Raw genomic sequence first — 15,065 nt, forward strand, 5'->3', positions numbered from 1 at the left:
AAGTCTACACCATAGCAGCTCAAAGTCTACACCATAGCAGCTCCAAGTCTACACCATAGCAGCTCCAAGTCTACACCATAGCAGTTCCAAGTCTACACCATAGCAGTTCCAAGTCAACACCATAGAAGCTCCAAGTCAACACCATAGAAGCTCCAATTCTACACCATAGCAGCTCCAAGTCTGCACCATAGAAGCTCCAAGTCAACACCATAGAAGCTCCATGTCTACACCATAGCAGCTGCATGTCTACACCATAGCAGCTGCATGTCTACACCATAGCAGCTACACGTCTACACCATAGTACGTGTAGCTCCACTTCTACTATGGTGTAGATGTCATAGTTGTTGATCTGCTTTTGACCCTTAAAGAGATGTGGTCCATGCCTTGTTAGTCCCATCTTCTTGGCTACTTGGTGAAGACTACCTGTATTTGATGATGAGAAAATGTATTTGAGGCTATGTAAATTGGCTTTGAATGTCACCAAAAATAGAGTTCACAATTTGACCGAGTTAAGTAGAAACATGGTTTACTGGCTACCCTTTTGTCTTAGAACTGAGAACTGGTTAAAGAAAAAATATATATATACTTACCTCTCACCTGTTTTGGTATTGCATCTCTCAGAAGAACCCTTGATTTTATCCTTTATCTTCTATATATGTATCTGGACTTATAATAGCGTCCCCTGGTCGGCATTCATGGAGTAGTTGCCAGTGTATCGAGCTGGCAGAAAAAGGTTCAACTTGTCATGTTAAAATCATAAAGAACAGAAGAGGACTATATCAGTAATAAGAGATAAAGTCAAGACGTAGCCGAAGTCAGACCAAGAGCATGGGGTCAAAGGCAGAAACGAGAGGCAAGAAGAAGGTAAAGACAGAATCAGGTAACAGGGAATCCGGAGAATTAACCAGTGTCAGTAAAAGAGACAACGTCAAGAGGTATCTGAGGTCAGAACTAGAACTTGTTTTGATCACCTTCATCAAGATCTAGGAGAACCCTGGTCTTCACTCTTCAACCCCTAAAAGTGATCTGGACTTATAAACAGGGTCCTCTCGGCATACAAGGAGTAGATACCGGCCCGTGTAACAAGGTGCCAGGAAAAGGTCAACTAGGCATTTTAAAACCAGAGGAGGCAGATACAGGACAAAATCATTAAAAGAGACAAAGTCAAGAGATAGCCAAGGTCAGGAGGAAGGGATTAGTGGCAGAACCGACAGGCTGGAAGAAGGTAAATACAGTCCAGGGTCAGGAACAAGCGTCAAGCAAGCAGGATCAGGTTGTAATGCTGCGTCCCTGCACTCCTTGCTCTCCCCTCCTTCATGGACGCGCTGTCACTGACCGCCGAAGCCAGCTCCTTCTATGCTGCCTGGTATCCCTGCACTCCTCCACGTAGGTGCTCGTCCTTCCTCCTCCCGGAGTCTATACATGAGTCACAGGACCTCTAGAAGGCCCAGCACGCCACTCCTAGGAAGTGCCTCTCAACCTATCACTGAAGGCACTGGTTATTTAAGGCACGCTCCCACTAGGGGAGGTGCCTTGTTCAATGCCCCAGTTTAGCTAGTTAGCGTCCAGTGCTCTAGCAAGCTAGTTGTCAGGTCCCCTTGTCTATCAGGTTCTGTCCAGTCTGTACCAGTCCACCCAGTTCTGTTGGTCCCTGCTACCTGTCAGTTGCCCTGCTGTACCAGAGACTGTGGCTGTCTCCAGCTCCGGGTACCCTGGTCACCCTTGCTGTACCAGAGACTGTGTCCGCCCATGCCCTGGCAATTAGCTACCAAAGTACTGGAATTACCCCACAAAAGGGTGGGTCCAGGGTTTCCCTGTAGTCCACTGGGTCCACTTCAGCTTGCCGCAGCACCATCTCCGGTGGCAAATGTTACCCAGGTAACACAGGATCAGGAGTTTAAGTAGGGTGTGGTGCTGCCACATTGGCCACAACAGGAAGCTGATGTCAACTGTTGAGCTGTTTAACAGCATACACACATTCTGCCTGACTGGGAGGCACCACAAATCCCAGCCACACCAATACCTTGGTGTATAAAGTAGCAAATAGAGGACTATTAACCATGATATAACTTCCATCACCAGCATTGCTAGGGAATGTTATCATCCTCAATGGAAGTGGACCCCTTTATAACAGATGGGGGAGTAGGTCACCTGGGTGGGGGTTGGGATGTATTTCGTCAGGTCTACTTGGGTCCAATGGGCGTTTGCTACACATTGTGTTCCGAACATTCTCTTTACGGGTTAAGTTTCGATTAAGTCTTTGTCCGACCATACAAAGAGTAAACTTTTATAGCACAGTGATATCAGAGGCAATATGAGCAGGAAATTTGCGCATTTAACAAGATCCTCATTAAAATTAATAAGATGTATAACTGAATTCCAGACTCCTCTGTGGCTCGGAGAACAGTGTTAATTAACCTCATTTTACGGTACACATTGTGAACAATTAAGCTCTTTAAGCGTTTATTGTATCCTGATTCCTACCTTCAATCCATGGCCACGAAGAAGTTCAAGAAAACTAAGAAAACTGGTCCAAAAGTTTAAAAGAAAATAAAAAAGCTCATCATGGAGGGCAAATGTGAACGATCGTCAGCCGGTTACACAGAGAGACAATCGTGAAACGACCGTTTATAACAACACGCGCTCACTATTGTCTTCCAGTCTAAATGTTCCTTAAAGGGAACCAACGCCAGATTTTCCCATATAAACTAAAGCCAGTGCTATACTGGCACTATCAGGCTGATTCTATACATACAGTGCTATACTGGCACTATCAGGCTGATTCTATACATACAGTGCTATACTGGCACTATCAGGCTGATTCTATACATACAGTGCTATGCTGGCACTATCAGGCTGATTCTATACATACAGTGCTATACTGGCACTATCAGGCTGATTCTATACATACAATGCTATACTGGCACTATCAGGCTGATTCTATACATACAGTGCTATACTGGCACTATCAGGCTGATTCTATACATACAGTGCTATACTGGCACTATCAGGCTATACATACAGTGCCAGTATAGCACTGTATGTATAGAATCAGCATGATAATGCCAGTATAGCACTGTATGTATAGAATCAGTCTGATAGCGCCAGTATAGCACTGTATGTATAGAATCAGCCTCATAGTGCCAGTATAGCACTGTATGTATAGAATCAGCCTGATAGTGCCAGTATAGCACTGTATGTATAGAATCAGCCTGATAGTGCCAGTATAGCACTGTATGTATAGGATCAGCCTGATAGTGCCAGAATAGCACTGTATGTATAGAATCAGCCTGATAGTACCAGTATAGCACTGTATGTATAGAATCAGCCTGATAGTGCCAGTATAGCACTGTATGTATAGAATCAGCCTGATAGTGCCAGTATAGCACTGTATGTATAGAATCAGCCTGATAGTGCCAGTATAGCACTGTATGTATAGAATCAGCCTGATAGTGCCAGTATAGCAGTGTATGTATAGACTCAGCCTGATAGCGCCAGTATAGCACTGTATGTATAGACTCAGCCTGATAGTGCCAGTATAGCACTGTATGTATAGAATCAGCCTGATAGTGCCAGTATAGGACTGTATGTATAGAATCAGCCTGATAGTGCCAGTATAGCACTGTATGTATAGAATCAGCCTGATAGTGCCAGTATAGCACTGTATGTATAGAATCAGCCTGATAGTGCCAGTATAGCACTGTATGTATAGAATCAGCCTGATAGTGCCAGTATAGCCCTGTATGTATAGAATCAGCCTGATAGTGCCAGTATAGTAATGGCTTTAGGTTATATAGGAAAATCCTGGTGGTTGGTGCGCTTTAAGTGTCAGGGCAGTACAACAAAAGTAGTGCCAGCCACAGAATTACAACAGTGCCAGCAACAGCACAATAATACCAGTGCCAGTCACAGAACTATAACAGTGCCAGCCACAGTACCATAGATGTGCCATCCACAGCACAATAATAACAGTGCCATCCACAGCACAATAATACCAGTGCCATCCACAGTACAATAATACAAGTACCAGTCACATTACAATAATACCAGTGCCATCCACAGTACAATAATACCAGTGCCATCCAAAGTACAATAATACCAGTGCCATCCACAGTACAATAATACCAGTACAAGTCACAGTACAATAATACCAGTGCCATTCACAGTACAATAATACCAGTGCCATTCACAGTACAATAATACCAGTACCAGTCACAGTACAATACCAGTACCAGTCACTGTACAATAATACCAGTGCCATTCACAGTACAATAATACCAGTGCCATTCACAGTACAATAATACCAGTACCAGTCACAGTACAATACCAGTACCAGTCACTGTGCAATAATACCAGTACCAGTCACAGTACAATACCAGTGCCAGTCACTGTACAATAATATCAGCACCAGTCACATTACAATAATACCAGTACCAGTCACAGTACAATACCAGTGCCAGTCACTGTACAATAATATCAGTGCCAGTCACAGTGCAATAATACCAGTGCCATCCACAGTACAATACCAGTACTAGTCACAGTACAATAATACCAGTCACAGTGCAATAATACCAGTCACAGTGCAATAATACCAGTACCAGTCATATTACAATAATACCAGTACCAGTCACAGTACAATAATACCAGTGCCAGTTGCAGTACAGTAATTTAATTTCTAGCCACTTTACACCATTAGCAATGCCAGTCACAGTGTAACAATCACAGTGCCATCCACACCAGAGCGATATCACTGCGAGTAATAATACAATACTATCCTTTCTAGACACAGTATAACAATAACAGTGCAGCAATGTAAGAACCTGTCACAGAAGGACAATAACAGTGCCAGACACAGGACCGCAATGACTCTGCAAGTCTCAGTGCAGCAATAAGGCCGTTTTTCCCACATCCACATCTCGTGTTGTGTGTACAGACCTTGATTTTCACACCAGTTGTGACCTCAGAATCCAAAGTAACAGTCTGATATTAGTGATATAATCCTCCGAGGGTGTTAGTTTGCAGAAATTCCACCTCAACTGCCATCACTGAGGTTATTAATGGTCGTCTGAGGAAGGTTCTGCCGCTGAATGCACTTGGGCAAATCATCAAGATTCTCCGCTGGCAGCTCCTGTGTAATCACTGACCAATGATGTCCCCTATGTGCTTGATGCGACACAAGTCTAGAGACACTGCAGCCATTGGAGCAGGTTTAGACCATGCAGGCTGCTCCTGGTTGCACCAAGAACATGCGACCTGGTGTTGCACAGCTGGAATAAAGACTAGAGAAGTCCGGCTGCCGTACGTTATACCAGCCCACGTAATGGTCCCAAGTGGAGTCTTCTTCATGGCGGTGCTCATTTGGTCCACAAATGGAGATTGGAGGCTGGATTTAGTGAAACGGAGGCTGGAATGAAGGTCTGTTATCTTCAGAGTTCTGCTTTTTGTCTTGTTGCAGTTATAGCTGCATATTGGTCTGTAGACCTCATTGGTAAATTGTGATGACTGTCACTAGGTGGCGCTAGACTATACTAGCATGCAGTAAATGAAGAGGTAGTCAGACAGGCCAAGGTCATAAACCAGGAGGGCACGACAGTGCACGGGGACAGATAGAGACCAGGTCAACATACAAGCCCAAGGTCAGGGTTCCAGGAGAGTATGAAGAAAAACAGGGAAAAAAAGGAGCCAGCACGATCTGAAATTGGCATGCATCATATAAAAAGTGAAAATTCACAGATTTATTCCAACTGTACTATAATAAAAAAATGAGATTTTTAGTAAATAATTGATCAATTCTTTGAGCCACCCCTGCCAACGTCACGGCAAATCTCAATAGGGGGGTCCTACTCTACATTCTGTATTTCATGTGCCATGCGGCCTCCTAGATAAAGTTAAAAGCAGAACCATAATGGAGCACACATACCTGTAACCTGTATATAGCCGCTTCCATGTTGCAAAAAAGGCAATTGTGGATAGAGACCAGCCCAGGTCCCAGCATGTGGAGCAAGCTCTACACATACCAGGACTATATCAGAACTGACCCTCTCAGTGCCAGACAGCAACCATTGATAAAGGCGGACCAGATCCAAGAATGGAGCTTAATTAGCATTGCCTGTGGAGCAGGCAGGGACATGGTCAGGAGGAAGTCCGAGGTCAGAAGTCGGGAAGTCACAACAGAAACAGGGGAGGACAGGCAGAGATGGGTCAACAACAGTCCGGAGACGAGAGTCCAAGATCTGAACATGGAGCACCAGGGGAGCCAACAGCACAACTGTAACCAGGAAGTACGACTGGCGGTGTCCTGAGCTAACACACTCCCAAAAGAAGCAGAGCAATCACCGGGAATGAGAAGCATCTGCATAAGCACCTCCCAAGACCAGTGTGAAACCCGTTGCTGTTAAACAACCAACAGAGCATTCATCCTGCAAAACGCTCTGCACCATAAACAACATGTACTGGCTCCGTACGAGAGCATAGCAGAACAATACAGAAGGTTCTGCACATAGGAATCATGACAGCAATGCTATAAGGAGGCCTTTATGAGGTTACCTCACACCGGTCCTGCTCCCAAAATTATGTAGTGTGGTAGCATAATGTAGTCTGACCCCTCTAGTCTTTATTCCTGGTACACTAACAACTCGGCATTACATTGATTTCTTTATGAAAGCAGTGATCCGGCCATTTCTCCAAAGTGTCCCAGGAGCTATTTTTCAATTTGACAACCCCAGTCTGCATGTTTCTCATGTTACTGTTAGAGCTTGCATGGCCTAAACCTGCTGCAGCACCTCTAGATTTTTCTCCCATGGCTGCAGCATCTCCGGTCTTGTCTCCCATGGCTGCAACGTCTACAGTCTTATCTCCCATATGGCTATAGCGTCTACAGTCTTGTCTCCTATGGCTGCACCATCTCTGGATTTGTCTCCCATGGCTGCAACGTCTACAGTCTTATCTCCCATATGGCTATAGCGTCTACAGTCTTGTCTCCTATGGCTGCACCATCTCTGGATATGTCTCCCATGGCTGCAGCATCTCTAGACTTGTCTCCCATGGCTGCAGCATCTCTAGACTTGTCTCCCATGGCTGCAGCATCTCTGGACTTGTCTCCCATGGCTGCAGCATCTCTGGACTTGTCTCCTATGGCTGCAGCATCTCTGGACTTGTCTCCTATGGCTGCAGCATCTCTAGACTTGTCTCCCATGGCTGCAGCATCTTTGGACTTGTCTCCCATGGCTGCAGCATCTTTAGACTTGTCTTCCATGGCTGCAGCATCTACGGTGTTGTCTCCCATGGCTGCAGCATCTCTGGACTTGTCTCCTATGGCTGCAGAATCTCCGGTGTTGTCTCCCATGGCTGCAGCATCTCTGGACTTGTCGCCTATGACTGTAGCATCTCTGGACTTGTCCCCTATGGCTGTAGCATCTCTGGACTTGTCTCCCATGACTGCAGCATCTCTAGACTTGTCTCCCATGGCTGCAGCATCTCTAGACTTGTCTCCCATGGCTGCAACATCTCTGGCCTTGTCTCCCATGGCTGCAACATCTCTGGCCTTGTCTCCCATGGCTGCAACATCTCTGGACTTGACTCCGTTGAGCACATTGAGGACATCATTGGTCAGTGATTACACAGGAGCTGCCAGCAGAGGATCTTGGTGATTTTTCAAGTGCATTCAGCAGCAGAACCTCCCTCTTACGACCATTAATAATCTCAGCGATCGCAGCCAACGCTGCAAGTACAGGCAGCTCTCCACGTGGCCGTTTATTCATCATTTGCAGATCGTTCACATGAACACTGATCCCCTGATTTCTATAATTCCACCACGTTTCCTTCTTGGTGTTGCAGTTTAAGTTTGGAGGAGTTTAGTATATACTCCAGGCTACAGGCATCGAATACAGTATATACTCCAGACTGCTGTCAATATTTATTTAAATCAGTGTCTTATAACTCAGGGGCCATCTCATATCTACAGAAACGCCATAAAGCTGTGCAGTGGTTATTACGACTTTAGTAAACTTGAATTTACATGAAACATTGCAATAAAAGCCTCCAGGTGAATGTGGTTTATGTCGGCTAATAAATGGAAGCGAGCACGAAGGTAAATCTCCGCGTCAATCAATGGAATAGCAGAAATGGATAAATGCTAAAACCAGAATCTCATATCCTTAGTTATATTCAATGGGAAATATTCATCGTAGGAAACATTCGAGTCAATGTAACACCCGGGTTCAGGGATATTTTGCAGAAACTGGTATTTGTAAATAAACATGTTGCCAGGATAAGCCGCCAGTTTAACCATTTGATTTTTATTTGATTTTTTCCACTATTATTTTTTTCCTCCTTGCTTTCCATCATCGCCAGTTAAAAAATTGGGTCTTTTTTTGCAAGAATTATATTAGTTTAAAAAAAATTACCACCATTAATTATAATGTAAGAGAATACAAGCCATTTTGTATTCTATAGAAGCTATCTCATCTTATAACTGAATGATGTCATAGGGCTCAGCTAACACTGATGGGCGGGGAAGTTTCACATTTCTGCACACACCCCTGCGGTTCTTATTAATGCATGGTAATTTCTTTGTTTGAGGTACTATACAGGCTGGTCACATGATCTTCTATAACCGGCTTGGCTGTGCTGTATTGATTTCTCCAAGCGCTTGTAAAACAAATTTTATTAATTTAGAGTTCCAAAGGCATAGAAGCAGAGTATTTCGCTCTCAATAATATATTGCAAACTGAAGGAAAATATCACTAAATACAACGTATTGCAAACTGAAGAAAAAATGGGGAGAATAAGAAAAAAGGTTACGTTTTTTACATCATTCACTCTACGGCAAAACAAACATGTTATCTTCATTCTGTGAGTTAGTGCTGTATGCTGATACCAAATTTATGTTATTATTTTTTACGTTTCCTTTATATTTTTTTTTATATTTTGAGATGTTTCAGTATTTTTTTCCATCCAGGGAGTTGTGAGCTGATATTTTATATTTATTTTGTGTAATTTATTTATTTTTTTGTGGGAAAGCTGAAGTTTGTATATCTTTTACTTTTTTTTTTAATTGAACTTTATTCCATTTTTTGGAATCTAGAATGATAAAAAAAAAATACCAATGCTGCCAGGTTCTTAAAGTACGCACTCATTCACTCAGCGGGATAAATGATTTTAGATTTTAACATTTTGAACTTTAGGGGACGTCTCACTACAAATATATAACATTTTTGTTTGTTGGTTTACACTATATGAAATAGTGGATCATGGAAAGTTTAATTTTTATATTTTTAAATATTTTTAAACTTTTTAAAGTTTATTCTTGTTTTTTAGACTAGTAAACCTGCAATCTTTTGAATACACAATACACTTATATTTCTATACTGCAGTATATATTGTTTTGTTACAAATCTCCTATTAAGGCTAAATAGGCATACAAAGATGGCAGACATATATAAAAATGTTGTTTTTGACTGCGGCATCTACAGGGGGTTAACTGTTATGATCAGTGTTACAATTTATTGAATATACAAATAGCTTCTGTAGAAAGAAGGGGACTTGATCTCTGACACCACTTATTTGATGTAGCAATCCTAAAATTTAATTTATTGCTGAAATTACAGGCTGGTGTCAGCTGTGTAACACAGTCAGCACCAGCTGTGGTTAATGCAGGCTCAGCTTCTGAGACTACACTATGCACTTGCACGTTACATGTGACATATAAATATGTTTGATGTCACTAAGCATCTAAAATATGAATGAGCGAAAAGTTCCCTTTCGACTTCTCCTACTTTGTGTGAACCATGTCTATAATTAAAGACTTTGCAGATTGAAAAAAGAGTGTGTAGTAATTTTTTCCAGATTGAGGGAAACGTTATGACATTTACTTACATGGCATAATGACACCGCGTATTGGGGTGACCTAACTCATTCCTGTGTGCCATAGATCTGAAATCTGTTACTTAATCAGATATAACTAATTTCGTATTCATAAATACTAGAAATGATCGAATCACCTGAAAATTCAACTTGGGACGTTTTGATTAACTTAGCGGAAGAGGGTGGGATTTGTTTTGCAGTAAATAAAATTGGTGAAAATTGTAAAATGGGTCAAAAAGGGTTCAAAAAAAGCTAGAAAACAAAAACATTTAGGGTACACGCCCACAGTCAGTATTAGTAATGTTTTGGAATATTTTCTCTGCATCCAAAATGCTGCGTAGTAGAGTACAAGCACAGTGACGAATTTATAGAAATCCCATGCCCAGTTTTCTTTTCAATGTTGCATAAACTGACCTGCGGTGCGGGTTTCCTATCCACAACATGTCAATTTCTCATTCAGAGACGCTTGAGTCTCCTGCGCAGGAGAATGCAGCAGATGCAGCTAAAATGCTCTGTGCCAAGAACATCACATAATCCTGGTCGTAGGCACATTTCCTTATGCTTTCCTCTCCTAGCCCTCCCCCCATACCTGTCTTGCAGTCATCACTCTTTTTGGTTTTCTCCTGCCATTGACTAAGCCTCATTTGGCTACTTGAGGTGCAATGCACAAGAAAATGATTGACAGTAATGACTTGAGTCGTGCCGCACATTTTCTCATGGAGCTTAGTTAGCAGCAGTCAGAAGACCTAGAAAGAGAAGACGACCATGGAGGACACAATCGAAAAACCAGTTGGGGAGCAGAGGGGCAGGAATGGAGAGGGCAGAGAAGAGGTTGGTATGAGAGTTCTTTCCTTCCTGGCCCTTAGTAATAATAATCTTTTTTTTTTTTTATCGCTAGCATATTCCGCAGAACTTTACATACATTGGCAACACTGTCCCCTTTGGGGCTCACAATCTAAATTAGCTTTCTGTATGTCTTTGGAGTGTGGGAGGAAACCGGAGAACCCGGAGGAAACCCACGCAAACACGGGGAGAGCATACAAACTCCTTGCAGATGTTGTCCTTGGTGGGATTTGAACCCAGGACCCCAGCGCTGCAAGACTGCAGTGCTAACCACTGAGCCACCACAAGACTGCAGTGCTAACCACTGAGCCACCATACAGTGCTAACCACTGAGCCACTGTGCCGCCCTTAGAATTTGCTGCAAATCAAAACCATAAAATTTGGGAATTTTTACAAAGTGAATATTTAAGGAATTTGTTGCAAGCATGCATTTTGCAAGAGTGCTTAGCGCTGATTAGGCTGTGCAGCATAAGTGCTGATAATGCAGCTGATATGGGGACCTCAGAGAGACAGGTCTGGTCCAGGTTATTTCATCTAATGCTGCTTTCACACATCCAGTTTTTGCCATCAGGCACGATCTGGTGAAAAAACGGATCCGTCGCATCAGTTTTTTGTCATGTGTTCCTTCAGTTTTTTGACGGATCCGTTGTGATACTGAGCATGCTCAGGTCAACCGGATCCATCCTTGGATTCTGTCATATACCGGATCATGACGAATTTGGCTCCCATTGGCTTCCATGATACAACACTGGATCCGGCGTGATCCGTTTTTTTGCTGGAGACAAAAAACGTTGCATGCTGCATCCTTTCCGGCAGCTGGGCGAAAACATTTCGCCGGATCCGGCGGACGCCGCATGTAACGCAAGGCCATCCGGCACAATCCGGCGCTAATACAAGTCAATAGGGAATATAACGGATCCGGCACCGGATTCATTTTAACCGCATTTCGCCAGATTGTGCCTAATGGCAAAAAATGGATGTGTGAAAGCAGCCTAAGGGAGAAGAAAATTGTCCCAAGAGTTAAGGAAATGGTGTGTAGAGGGGAAAAAAGCATAAACCATATAAAACAGAGGAGGAAATACTGGGCACTATCCACATTCAGCAGTTAATGGTCTGCATTCCGAAGTCATATACACCGAATCTGTCCATTAAGTACTGGTTCATGAGAGAAAAAAATAGTGGTGCTCTTTTCACAAGAAAAACACTTGTAGAACATAGAAAAGTAGAATGGAAAGGCACTCATCGAGTTTATAATGTCCAAAAATCCTTTATTCCATCATTAGATAAAACAGTGTAGGCAATAGGGGAGGGGGGGTGCACGAGGCACGTCAGACGACGGCCGTTTCGCGTCTCTATACAACGCTTCTGCGGGTCCAATCCTTTATTCCATCTTTAGATAAAACAGCGTAGGCAATGGGGGACGGGGGTGCACGAGGCACGTCGGATGACGGCTGTTTCGCGTCTCTATATGACGCTTCTGCGGGTCCAATCCTTTATTCCATCTTTAGATAAAACAGTGTAGGCAAAGGGGGAAGGGGGTGCACGAGGCACATCGGACGACGGCTGTTTCGCGTCTCTATATGACGCTTCTGCGGGTCCAATCCTTTATTCCATCATTAGATAATACAGTGTAGGCAATGGGGGAGGGGGGTGCACGAGGCACGTCAGACGACGGCCGTTTCGCGTCTATATATGACGCTTCTGCGGGTCCAATCCTTTATTCCATCGTTAGATAAAACAGTGTAGGCAATGGGGTAGGGGGGGTGCACGAGGCACGTCGGACAACGGCCGTTTCGCATCTCTATACGACGCTTCTGTGGGTCCACACATGCGGTGGACCTGCAGAAGTGTCGTATAGAGACACGAAACGGCCGTCGTCCGACGTGCCTCGTGCACCCCCTCTCCCCCATTGCCTACACTGTTTTATCTAATGATGGAATGAAGGATTTTTGGACACTATAACCCAGTGAGTGCCTTTCCATTCTACTTTTCTATGTATCTTTCCTCTTGCTCGACACATTGTATCCTGAGAAGAGAGGAGCAAAATGAGCAGCTGTGAATGGAACAATGTGATATTTGGATACTCTGTCTGGGGATAGCGCTGCCATAACTTTCCAGAAGTGGCCAAAAACATATAGAATATCTGATTTGCAGCGTAAGAAATTTCAGTCCTTAAAATTGTAGAATGATAAAGCTCGAGATAGGCATTAAGCAAGAACACAATGCGGAGAGGAAGGCAGATGTTTGCGCTCCACAACTATCGGGGTGGAACCGCTAAATAAACATCCACAAACCTCGTCTCCCACAGACGATCAGATGCTTGAAATTGTCAATGGCAAATTAGCTTCAGCTGTAAGTAATTGGCCAACTGGCAGATCGGTGTGAAGCCAAGCTGGCAATGGCTGGTAACGCGGCTACGATGCATGTCTCTGCTGCGCCATGACAGCAACCGCAAACAAACACTGCGATGTTTGCCTTCTTATTTGGAATATGTGCCTGCGATCTACGTGTGCCTGTCTCATGCTCCATTACCTTCTATAGTAAACTGACAGTCATCCTCCCAGGATCCGCACATCTGTCACAGGCTTCCATGTAGTCTGATCACTCATTGGGAGGATAACAGTGAAGCAGTGCGCACTACAAGTGACGCGAAACCTCAGCACAGGTCCATAGCACAGCTCAGGTGACATTACTATGCTACAGACTGCATGCATAGCAATCCCATAATAAAGGCTCATTATATAAGCCATGATCTAACCGTACAAACCAGCCCTGGAGGGAGGAAAAAAGGCTGCAGAGTAATCAGTGTAGTGTGATACAGGTAAACGGTGACTTAACCTGCTGCATAATGAGTGCAGCTCTGGAGTATAATACAGGAGGTGTCAAGGGAGAAATTTAGGTAAGACACGCAGATAATTATGCAACTACATCTATATTTTTATTATTTACATACACAGATAATCTTATTACATTTGAACAAACAACCTATAGCCCAGGCTACCTTCACAATGGTAACTCAGGGTCAGTAATGTATGTACACAGTGACTGGACCAGCAGAATAGTGAGTGCAGCTCTGAAGTATAATACAGGATGTAACTCAGTATCAGTAATGTAATGTATATAGACAGTGACTGTACCAGCAGAATAGTGAGTGCAGCTCTGGAGGATAAAACAGGATGTAACTCAGGATCAGTACAGGATAAGTGATGTAATGTATGTACACAGTGACTGCACAGGCAGAATAGTGAGTGCAGCTCTGGAGTATAATACAGGATGTAACTCAGTATAAGTAATGTATGTAGACAGTGACTGCACCAACAGAATATTGAGTGCAGCTCCGGAGTATAATACAGGAAGTAACTCAGTATAAGTAATGTTATGTATGTAGACAGTGACTGTACCAGCAGAATTTTGAGTGCAGCTCTGGAGTATAATACAGGATGTAACTTAGGATCAGTATAGTATAAGTAATGTAATGTATGTACACAGTGACTGCACAGCAGAATAGTGAGTGCAGCTCTGGAGTATAATACAGGATGTATCTCAGGATCAGTAATGTAATGTATGTACACAGTGACTCCACCAGCAGAATAGTGAGTGCAGCTCTGGAGTATAATACAGGAGGTAACTCAGGATCAGTAATGTAATGTTTGTACACAGTGACTTCACCAGCAGAATAGTGAGCGTAGTTCTGGAGTATAACACAGGAGGTAACTCAGGATCAGTACAGGATAAGTAATGTAATGTTTGTACACAGTGACTGCACCAGCAGAATAGTGAGCGCAGCTCTGGAGTATAACACAGGACGTAACTGAGGATCAGTAATGTAATGTATGTACACAGTGGCAGCACCAGCAGAATAGTGAGCGCAGCTCTGGAGTATATTACAGGATGTAAATCAGGATCAGTACAGGATAAGTAATGTAATGTATGTACACAGTGACTGCTCCAGCAGAATAGTGAGTGCAGCTCTGGAGTATAATACAGGATGTAAATCAGGATCAGTACAGGATAAGTAATGTAATGTATGTACACAGTGACTGCTCCAGCAGAATAGTGAGTGCAGCTCTGGAGTATAATACAGGATGTAAATCAGGATCAGTACAGGATAAGTAATGTAATGTATGTTCACAGTGACTCCACCAGCAGAATAGTGAGTGCAGCTCTGGAGTATAACACAGGAGGTAACTCAGGATCAGTACAGGATAAGTAATGTAATGTATGTACACAGTGACTCCACCAGCAGAATAGTGAGTGCAGCTCTGGAGTATAATACAGGATGTAACTCAGGATCAGTAATGTAATGTATGTACACAGTGACTTCACCAACAGAATAGTGAGCGTAGTTCTGGAGTATA

This window comes from Anomaloglossus baeobatrachus, chromosome 10, assembly GCF_048569485.1.
Source record: "Anomaloglossus baeobatrachus isolate aAnoBae1 chromosome 10, aAnoBae1.hap1, whole genome shotgun sequence".
Lineage (NCBI taxonomy): Eukaryota > Metazoa > Chordata > Amphibia > Anura > Aromobatidae > Anomaloglossus > Anomaloglossus baeobatrachus.